This window comes from Ornithorhynchus anatinus, chromosome 4, assembly GCF_004115215.2.
Source record: "Ornithorhynchus anatinus isolate Pmale09 chromosome 4, mOrnAna1.pri.v4, whole genome shotgun sequence".
Lineage (NCBI taxonomy): Eukaryota > Metazoa > Chordata > Mammalia > Monotremata > Ornithorhynchidae > Ornithorhynchus > Ornithorhynchus anatinus.
In genome coordinates this window covers 16905610-16916764 of record NC_041731.1, presented here as the reverse complement: position 1 = coordinate 16916764, position 11155 = coordinate 16905610, and the positions used below count along the sequence as shown (strand labels likewise).

Here is an 11155-nt window from a genome sequence, read left to right as displayed (position 1 = left end):
GTGCCGTTTCCATCGAACGACTTGTGAAAGAGGGACAGGCTGACCCGTGGCATAGATGAAGCGAACTAGGCTGAGAGAGGTGAGTTGGCTCAAAGTTTGCCCAAAATCCAAAAGCAGGCTAGTGGTTGAGTCACTAGAATCCAGGTGGTGTGGTTTCCAGATCCATGTCCCTTCCAATAGTCCGTGTTGAAAAACACGAACCTGTTCAGGACTGGATGCACTTTCTGTTTGAACTCAGAGATCATGTACCTATGGCTCGCAAGCTATGATATGACTCAACTTGGGCTCGAATGTGTCTCGGGGGCTAGTAGCCCTCATGAGGGCCGGACATCACTGTAGGCAATGACCAAAGGCTCTCGAGGAGCAGGGAGATGTAGACTGAAGCTTTTTTTAGAATACTGATTCAGAGAGCAGAGTGAAAAAAGGACTGGAGTGGGGAAAGACAGGAAGCAGGGAAGTCGGCAAGAAGGCCAATGCAGAAGTCAAGGCAGAATGTGGTAACTGCTTGGATTAGTGTAGCAGCAATTTATATGGAGGGGAAAGTCTGTAATTTAGCAGCGTTATAAAGGTGAAAATGGCAGAATTGGTGAGAGATTGAATATGCAGGTCGAATGAGGGAGATGATAAGTCAAAGGTAATACCAAGGTTACGGGCTTGTGAGGCAGGGAGGGAAAAAGTGTTATATACCGTGATGGGGAAGGCAGGGAGAGGATTGGATTTGAGTGTGAAGATGAGGAGTTGTGGTTTGGACTTGTTAAGTTGGAGGTGTTGGCGGGACTTCCAGTTAGAGATGTTCTGAAGGCCGGAGGAAATGTGAAACTGCAGAGAGCAAGAGAGATCAGGGCCGGATGTGTAGATTTGGAAATCTAATTGAAACAAATGACTGATGAAGAATTTCCCATTAATTTCCTGGGGTGTATTTTGTACAAAGTAGGTAACAAAATAAGGTACGGAACCTGTCTCAGTCTGTTTTTTAACCTCTATCCTTTTCCTACAAGAATTAAAGTTTTCCAGATTTTAATTTCATAGTGATTCACGATACTTATCCTTTTTTTTTTGGTAAACAGCAATTGTTATGAAATTAGGTAGCTAAATCAATACTTCTTTCTCCCAGTTCCCCTTAAAGAAGAGTAAATTGAGTAAATAAAAAATCTATACCCCAGCATTTTTCTGGAGATGTGCATCAGACTATACATCTCTCCGGTCGTGATGGAATTTCTATCAGTCTCTCCATTGTTTAATCAGTATTTTGATTTTGTCCAATTTATGGATGACTGAAATTATTCTTCCAGCTGTTTTTCTTTTCAAAAATAAGATTCTCCCATGAGTAATGGTTGATGGGGAACTCCACTGAGGACTAAAAACTCTTTTATTTCAGCCAAATTTGAAATTCAAGTGGAATGTAATGCCAGCCCAGGTCTTGGCTTCCCTCTCCATCACATAAACGTGTGCACGCACACAAATACACGTACACACACACACACTCTCTTCTTCCCATTCTCTGCATTTTCAATGGGAACAATCAACAAAGAAGTCCCGAGAGGGGGCAGAATAATACCCTCTTCTGTTAACTAGCATTCATAAATCTCACTTAATGATTTTTTTTCCCCTCCGTCAAAAAAAGACAAACAGAATGGGAAAACTCACACTCGAGCGAGCCATCTGTGGGGCTTTTTGTCTGGGGATTTGAGAAGAAGAGGTAGCTCTGCATCCCCTTCTCCAAGTCTCAAACCCCTGAGGTAGATGAGAAGTTTAGCTCTGGCCCACGAAGGGCTGAGAGTCACTTTTCACCAGGGACCCTCCATCACTTGATGGTGAAGCACTTGATGAGAAAGTTTGTTTAGCCCCTGGCCATGACTCCCTCAACGGGTTGAGATAACCTGCTGTACCTTCAAACTGGCTCCGGCAAGTCAGGGGACACGATCAGATGTTCGAGATGTTTATCTGTCAAGTGTTTTGAAAGGCCTGGCTCCAGGGCCCAGAGTTAATAGGCCCGGGAGCAATGATGTCATCCTTGTGACAGGCTTTAACTGAGGCAGTGAAAGGGGCTGTTATGTTCTTTGGGGCTCAGCAGGTGTAAAGGCCACACAAAGGACATTCACAGCAGAATTCCCTTACAGGAAACTTAATCGGACCTCAGACTGAACGTTGCACATCGCTGACTCCAGTGCCTGAGAAATGAATAGTGAACAAATGCTGATTCATTATATTTTCCGAAGACTTTGGAGCGTGGCGGGGGGATGGGGAGAGCAGGGGAATTCACCATTTCGAAAAGTCATCTGTTGACATCCTCTCTGTCTCCTGGCTTCGTTTCATTTTTACCTTCTTTTCGCTTTCTCTGTGGCTCCCTCTTCTTTGTTTTCAATGAGAAAAGTTTTTGTTTTGTTCTCTGTTTTAGTTGGATTATTTGCATAATTGAATAAAATATGAAATTTAGATGGAAACCGAAGTTCTTTCCCCTGCCCCTCCCCCAGTGGTTTCACTTTCCTCAACTTCGAAATGAGCACAGGGAGGCTGACCTGAAGAGAGATTGTTCCAGGTCTTAGTGAATTGATCCATTTTGAAATGAACATTTGAAGGGAAAAAATACTCAGATGCGGAAGCTCATGCTCATCACAAGACCTACCGAAGTCGTTCAAATGAAGTCACTTTTAGGTGAATTAGAACAATCTAATGTAATGCTGAAGCGTGGATCCTGGGAAACAACTCAGCTTAGTGGATAGAGCATTGACCTGGGAGTCGGAGGACCTGGGTTCTAATCCTGGCTCTGCCACAGGTCTGCTGGGTGACCTTAGGCAAGTCACTTCACTTTTCTGGGCCCCAGCAACCTCATCTCTAAAATGAGGATAAAAGCCTTTTTTAAAAAAAATCTGTGAGTCCCATGTGAGACACGGACCGTGTCTAACCTTGTGTCTACCCCAGTGCCCGGCACATAGTAAGTGCTTAACAAATACCATCATCATTATTATTATTAATGTTCAACTAAAGAGGTACAAAGTAAATGAAGTGGATATAGATATGTGCTTAAGAGTGTTCTTTCCCATTTTGGGTATGTTGTCTTCTCATGAATAAGACTGTTGTAATGGTGTCGTTTCCTTTTTTGTGACAAATATCCTGGACCATCTTCATGCATGGACTTTTCGAGGTACTCCACTCTCAGTAGGATTTGCATTTAACTTGTATTTCATTAGCGGTGAAGATTTTATCAAGCCATCTCCACGCCCCCTGGTCCGTTCCCTTGAAGCAAGCAACATGGCGTGGGCTGGGCCAGATCAAGCACCTCACGTGGTGTGCGACTTCATCACGTCACTCGGTATTTGATGTCACTGGGGAGTGTTGGGAAATGAAGGGGCTAATTTTGGTTATTTGGGATTTTGTACCTCTTTAATTGAAAATATTTTCAAGTTCATGTTCCCCATTAATGTCTAAGCTTCCTGTGGTTAGGGAGCAGGTCACTTCATTTGCCTGGTGGAAGATTTGCCTTCCTAAGGTAACCAGCCACCAAGATAAGGCAGAAGAGAAACAAAGAGCAAAGTGTTTTGTGCACAGAGCTGAATGAGCTCAAGCCTGGAAATCAGAGGTCCTGGGTTCTAAACCTGGCTCTGCTACTTGTCTGGGAAAGCCGCTTAACTTGCCTGTGCCTCAGTTTCCTCCTGCCCAAATGCCTGCCTTTCCTCCTACTCAAAATGTAAGTCCCATGTGGGACAATGGCTGTGTCCAAACTGATTAACTTCTATATGTCCCAGCGGTTAATACAGTGCTTGGGACAAAATAAGAACACAATTATTAACATTATTATCACCATTATTATTAATGATCCTGTCACCGGGTGGAACCAGTCGCAGGGTAACTCGTGAGTTTGTGGATTGAGAATTGGAAATGGACTCACCACCGCCCGGTCGTATTTGGCAGAATAATGTGGCAAAACCCATCTGAATTCTCCTAATCGCTTGCAGCCAACCCCTCCGGCTTCAGTGACCTTGTGGGTTTTCAGAATCGAGGGGCCCACAGTTCTTTAATCTCTCACTACTAGCCCTCGGGCATCAGTGACCTTGTAGGTTTTCAGAATCAAAGGGGCCTACGTGCGTCCGGTTGGCACCGGGAGATACGTGGTGTGTTTGTTTCTTAGGAAAATGGGAGTCTGTTACAAAATGGAGTTGGCCTGGCCAAGGCCTGCACGGTCACAGATGCCAAGAGACGAACCTTGGGAGAAACCTAGAAACTGATGAGGCTCATCGCTGAAAAGCATCTGAAATGGACCTCCGAAGGTCGACCCTTATTCATTTCTGCATTTTTTCCCCATCGGTTGTAACAGATTAGAACACGTTAGGCATACGCTGTAGATGAAGGAGCCGGGGAGGGAAGTGACCAAGATTGCACTGCCCTCGGGTTGGCGATCCCACAGTCTGCTGGGACGAGACCGGGAGACCAGCTGAGGGACACAGGGATCTGTGGAGAGGCCCAGGAAATGCATTCATCTCTGTTCAGTTGGAATTCTGGAGGAGGATCTATGAGGGACACGAACTAACTTGATACGATGCATGCTTGGACCAGGACCATGGGCTTTGTTTGCTGCCGGGCCCCGGGGGAAGGAGCATCTAGGGATTCTGGCTAACAGGCTGGAGCAGCAGCAGCCTGAGCAGAATGCTCGGCCTCCCCCATCCGTGGCTGGCAGGGTTCTCCTCCATCTCTGGGTGGCCCAAGGGAACAGTTGTCCGGAGATTGTTGAGTAGGGCAGACTGATTCTAGACAGCCAGGGAGCTGGAACGGAGGGCATCCACTGGCTTGCTGACCTTTGGAACTTAGCAGAGGGCAATCGCATCAGACCTCCGCCCTTTTATGCCCGTAAACCTGGCTTGGGCCTTTCTGTCTATACAAGGAGCATCTCCAAATTCCCCACTCAAAGGGAAAAGTGAACAATTTCATTCATTCAATCCTATCTATTGAGCGTTTACTGTGCACAGAGCACAGTACTAAGCAGTCGGGAGGGTTCGGTTGAACAATAAACAGAAACATCCCTGTCTGCTGGGGGTAGATACAAGATAATTAGGACAGACATAGCCCCTGTCCCCAGTTCATTCCCAGCTTGCTCTTGTTTGTTTTTTCCTCGTGTGAGGAAATGGGAGCTGCTTCCTGAGGTTGGTGAGCCAGGTGAGCAGGTGCTTTCCACACGGAGTTGCTTGCTGAGCAACATGGCAGCCAGTAGTATTATTAATAAAAAGCCTGGCCCTCCTCCATCTACTGCTGCAGAACTAGGGAATGGGGTAAGGTTGGTTCAGACAATAAAGGAGGGGATCTCTTTCTGTCTCTGTGTGGCAGAGGAAGACAGAGAGGGAGAGAAAGAGAGAAAGGGAGAGGTGAAAAGAGAGAGGGAGAGAAAGACCGAGAAAGGGACAGGTAGAAAGATACAGAGGAAGAAGAGGAATTTTAAGGCATTAAGAGCTTCCTCCTCCCAATTTATCCTCATTCTTCACCCATTAGTCCCCAGCCTGCACTCTTGATTCCTCTCAAGTTTGCCTACTCACTATACCGCAGTCTCTTCTCTCTCACCTCTGACTTCCTGCTTACTTCTCTCCTGCCTGGAACTCTCTTCCCCTCAGCACTCTTGGTTTGTTTGTTTTATGGTACTTACTAGGTGCTTATTATGTGTCAAACACTGTTCTAAGTGCCGGGGTAGGTACAGGGTAATTAGGTTGGACACAGTCCCTGTCCCATGTGGGGCTCACTGTCTCAATCCCTATTTTACAGATGAGGGAACCGAGTGGGAGTCTTAAGTGGGAGGGAGAACAGGTATAGTATCCCCATTTTGTGGTTGAGGAAACTGAGGCACAGAGAAGTTTAATAACTGGCCTCCAGTCACACAGCTAGCAACTGACAGAGCAGTTGGTAGAGCCAAGATTAGAAGCCAGGCCCTCTGACTCCCTGGCCCGTGGACTCCCTTTCCCCCAGGCCACGCTGATTCCCGTCTGGCAGGCCATTGCCTTCCCCAGCTTCAACGCCCTTCTGAAATCACAGCTCCTCCAGGAGACCTTCCCTGATTAACTTCTCATCTCCCCACACTTTTTTCCCCCTGTCGCCTCTTCAGCACTTCCACCTCACCCAATCCCTGGGATATTACCACCCTCACCCACTTCCCTTGACCTATGCACCTATATTTACTCTAAGGCTGCCTTCTAGCTGTAATTTATTTCAGTGTCCATCTCCCCCATTAGAATGAAGACTCTCTGAAGAATACTGGTATTTAAGTGTTACTATGTGCCAAGCACTGTACTAAGTACTGGGGTATTTACAAGGTAATTAGATCCTACACGGGGCTCGCAGTCTAAGTAGGAGGAAGAATAGGTATTGAATCTTCATTTTGTAGATAAGGACACGGAGGGACAGAGAAGTGAAATGATTTGCCCAAGATCACAGAGCAGGTAAGTGGGAGAACTTGGATTTGAACCCAGGTCCCTCCAGCTCCCAGACCCCTACTCTATCCCTTGGGCCCCACTGCTTTTGTTCCTTCTCAAAGGAAAGAATTATATCTACTATATATAATAATGTTGGTATTTGTTAAGCGCTTACTGTGTGCCGAGCACAGTTCTAAGCGCTGGGGTAGACACAGGGGAATCAGGTTGTCCCATGTGGGGCTCACAGTCTTAATCCCCATTTTACAGATGAGGTAACTGAGGCACCAAGAAGTTAAGTGACTTGCCCAAAGTCACACAGCTGACAAGTGGTAGAGCCGGGGTTAGAACCCATGACCTCTGACTCCAAAGCCCGTGCTCTTTCCAGTGAGCCACCCTGCTTCTCTATACTCTCAAGTGCTTAGTAGAGTGGCCTGTTCAGAGTAAATAATATATATGACTGATTGCTGACAAAGAAGCAAAGAAAAATAAACGAGACAAAGGGAGAGAAAGAAAAAGGGAAAGTAAAAGATATATTTTTAAACATTTAAGAAAAATAAAAACAGTAGCCTTGGTTGGCAGATGTTAAGAGATAATGCATCCTTAAAGAGGTAAGGGATTGGGTAAAGGTTATGTAGCACAATTTGGTAAGAAGTGTGGAACTGAAAGTTGTGGAGTTGGAGAAAAAGGCAAAGGGAAGGGTTTCCATGACCCCAGTAAATTGTCATTCCCTGAGGAAAATACGGTGCATCTTATATGAGAGGATTTATCATGGGGAAGTTAAAGATAATTTTTCTTTTTTTTTTTTTACTTTTAAGAGGAAAAGTTCAGGGATTTAAAGGAAATGCATTCTCCAGTACCTACCCGAAGCAGCAGCAGAACATACTGTACCCACTGTTGTTAAAAAGAAAATATAGGACTAAGAGAACACTGGTAAGTTAATTTGTGGAAAATGTTAATATGAAAAGAGTCAACTAAATCTAGCCCAGGTTGGAGGAGAGTTCTTTCCCTAAGTGGTTGACATTATGGTCTATCATTTTATAGGTCAGTGTCAAGGAGGGTTACCACCATTGACCCCATTCATAATGTCATCTCTGGGTGCAGCAATATTTGGCTGGCAACTCCAGTTTACTGAGATTTGTACATCAGAAAATGAGGGCTGGGACTGGGTGGAACACCAGAGGAGTAGCTGACAGTAAGTCAATTCCTGGTGTAACTCCCCAACTTGTACAAATCCAGCCAGTCGGGTTACTCACCTCAACCTCCCCCTACTCCCGAGGATGACCCTGAATGGGTCACACAGAACCAGATACTGGCTTGAGGTGACCGTTTCAATATGCCAGAGAACCGAAGATGAAAAACGAATGGGGAAGTACTGGCATTGTGGGAGGATGGGGGAAGTTGTTGAATTTCAGTTACAGGATACACTTCATCATTCTTGTGAGGACCCGAAATAGAGTTTCCATGGTCACAGCAAGTGCGAATATCATTTAGAACACGACCTCTTTAGTAGATGGAAGAGGAAAAATGAGTCACAAGGCAAAGAAGTTATAGGTGAAGTACCTTATTGTTATACTGTCCTCTCCCGATTGCTTTGGACAGAGCTCTGCACACTGTAAGTGCTCAGTAAATACAGTGGACTGACTGTATACCTAAACCCCTACACGGAACATCCATAATCAAACTTTGCCTTTGCTGATGCTGCTACTGACAGTGAAATTTTGATCGGTAGGCATAAGCGTGATTGAGAAGTCTAGTCTATGCCTGCCAAATCCTCCCCCATTGTGTCCAAACAAGGTTAACATTTCCTGCATGGTTTCATCTTTTACCCAAAGAGGTAGATAGGCTGATAAACTTGACAAAACAAGGTCTATCCTAAGGTCCACCCAGTTCTGTCTTCAGTTCAGAATCATGGCAGTTATCTTGACAATCGTTGATATGATTATGGATTTATCATCTAACATTCCTAACTTTTCTTGCCAAGCCCCTTACCATCCTAATTGGAAAGTTAGGCCTAGTCAAGCCAAAGAGTAATAAATCCCTTTAGAACGTGCTGATGTTTTAGACCTGCACCCATTCCTGGGATAAAACTTCCCACATGCTCTTATCACCTTTTTTTTGTTTGGAGTGTATCAATATCAAGTATCAAGAGGTGCCTCCCATTGGTGAGCAGAGGGTTGCTGAACACCAAATGGAAAACTTCAGAAGATGGGGAAAAGTTTTAGGCATGAGATCTTAGTAGATCATGTCAAAATTGGAATTCACAGATCCCTAAGAGTATGGGCATTTTTACTGCCTTCCTCTTGGATTTAGTACCAGTTTTCAAAAGGGCCTGATACATTAATATGTTTGGCTCATCTCCAATTTCTCTTCTCAGTGATTCACCGTTCATGCCTATGGCAGAAACCTAGCAAGGCATTGGGAAAAAGTTTATTCACATCGCTCTTCCTGTGACAGATCAGGAATGCAGAAATCCTGGTGAACACAGCGTGGAAAATCTGTGAGCACTTCAACATGTCCAAGAGCATACTGAAATCAATCATAGCAGCCACTCACTGTGGTTGGGAGATTAAAATCTTTACAAGCCGATAAAGGCAACAAATTACATCTGCCAGGAGTTAAACTGGGAGACACAGACTTAAATCCTAAAGAAATTCTTCGTGCGGGGGTAAAATTCCTTAAAAGAGAAGACTTGTACGACCAGCTTCATTTGAACAGGAAGAAAGATTGAAGCTGGCATTTCTTCTGGAGAAGCCCTTTTGCCAATTAGACAGTCCCCTTGCTTCTTTTTTTTAATGGTATTTGTTAAGCGCTTACTCTGTGCAATGCACTGTCAGATTGGTGCCTCTTTTATACTTACCCACTGAAAGATTGTATCTTTCTGTAGGATTCTGGCATGGATTTGTGTGGAATATCACGTGGCATTGTGTGTCAATCTGAAACTTAGCAAAGAAAAATGTTAAGCTTCACTGACTATTGAAAAGCCCTTTTCTCTTCAATCATCGACCAATGACACTCCTCTGAGTTAAAAGTCAGAGAACAAAAGAACCTATGAATAAGCCCGGAGCTTCTGTGACTTGGCTAATAATTATGCCATTGACAGTCTAAAAACTGTTTTCTTTTCCTAGAGAAAACTTTGCCACTCCTCGAGTTTCCAGATCTTGAAGATAAGAACTGCAGATTTATTTCCCAACTGTCCAGGATTTTAGCAAGCCAAGGTGAATAGGCAGTTTTAACTTTGAGTGCCGGAACTGCTGAGGTCGAATACGACTCAGTGTCATTGAATTTCTACCTTAGCTCTTTCAAGAGACAACGGCTATGTCGCAGAACATTTATTTTCATAGATTTGTTTCTCTTGAGATTCCACTGTAGACGAAAGTTTGGGGACTATAAAAACAGACATTTTCTAGAGATTGATCATAAATCAGAGAAGCGAACTACCTTTCACATGGCACCACTGGGTAGGAGATGTCTTTCCTCAAAATCAATTAATTAATCAATGATATTAAGTTAGTGCTTACCGTGTATAGAGCTCTGAATTAATAATGATAATGATGGCATTTGTTAAGCGCTTACTATGTTCCAAGTACTGTTCTAAGCACTGGGGGAGATACAGGGTCATCAGATTGTCCCACATGGGGCTCACAGTCTTCATCCTCATTTTACAGACTAGGTAACTGAGCCATAGAGAAGTGAAGTGACTTGCCCAAAGTCACACAGCTGACAAGCAGCAGAGCCGCAATTAGAACCCATGACCTCCAACTCCCAAACCCAGGCTTTTTCCACTAAGCCACGCTGCTTCTTTATTTGTGTGTGGATTTATCTGTATATAATATACATGATACACACTCACGCATATATATCTAAACAAAAAATTTATCCTATTCATAGGCTTTGAGCCCAGGATGGGTAGGCACTGTCTCTCATCGTCCCCAGTGAATATTTTTCCTAACATTTAGTTCAGTGCTCCGCACACAGTAGATACTTAATGAAAACGACTACTATCAATCAATGAATCAGTGGTGTCTATTGGTTGCTTAGTGTGTACTAAGTAATTGGGAGACACGAAACAATGCAGTAGAGTCGGTAGACACGATACTTGCCCGTTAGGAACTATGTGCTAAACGCTGTACTAAGGGCTGGGATTGTACCACAAATGCCACCACTTACTACTATTAGTATTAGTTCTGCCACTATTAATATGAACAGCATGAAAATTATAAGTTCCGCTGAGATGGGGCGCAAATTCTCCCTTAATTCTCTTGGGTATGTTTCCTAATGTGGGAAGAATAGGGGTCAGCTTGTGTGCCTATGATTTTCGTCAACCTCATTTGGGAACTTGTGTTTTAGGTAATAGGAGTAGTCAAATTAGGAATAGCTGTTATAATTCGCCTCTCGGGGTTGCACCTGGAGAGTTTCCAGTCCTTTACCAGTCACGGCTACGGGAGGGAGAGTCAGACAGAGGCCTGTCCGTTCCATTCCTAGCTCGGGCAGTGGCTAGCGAGTGGAACGCAATCTGTTACAACTCAAAACTCACCAGTGCTGGGAAGTCCCAGCATGGGAGAGAGTTGAGAACTGACACTCAGATTTACTACGCGGCAGGAGGCAGCGGTAAACCGTTTCTGGATTTTCCCAGAGAAAACTCTGGGGATCCTCTACCGGAATGATTGCGGATGGAGGTGGGACTTTCTGGGAGAGATGGGTCCGTGGCGTCGCTATGGGTCAGAAGTGCCTCGATAATATAAGACAACAACTAGCTGTCGTAA

General features: G+C 44.5%; 1 non-coding gene across 1 annotated transcript; it reads left to right on the top strand.

The window, feature by feature from the left end:
• Positions 1–10778: 10778 nt before the first annotated feature.
• LOC114811435 lies at positions 10779–10916 on the top strand. Its single transcript, XR_003759138.1, has one exon. It is a non-coding gene; the product is annotated as a small nucleolar RNA SNORA7 (small nucleolar RNA).
• Positions 10917–11155: the final 239 nt, after the last annotated feature.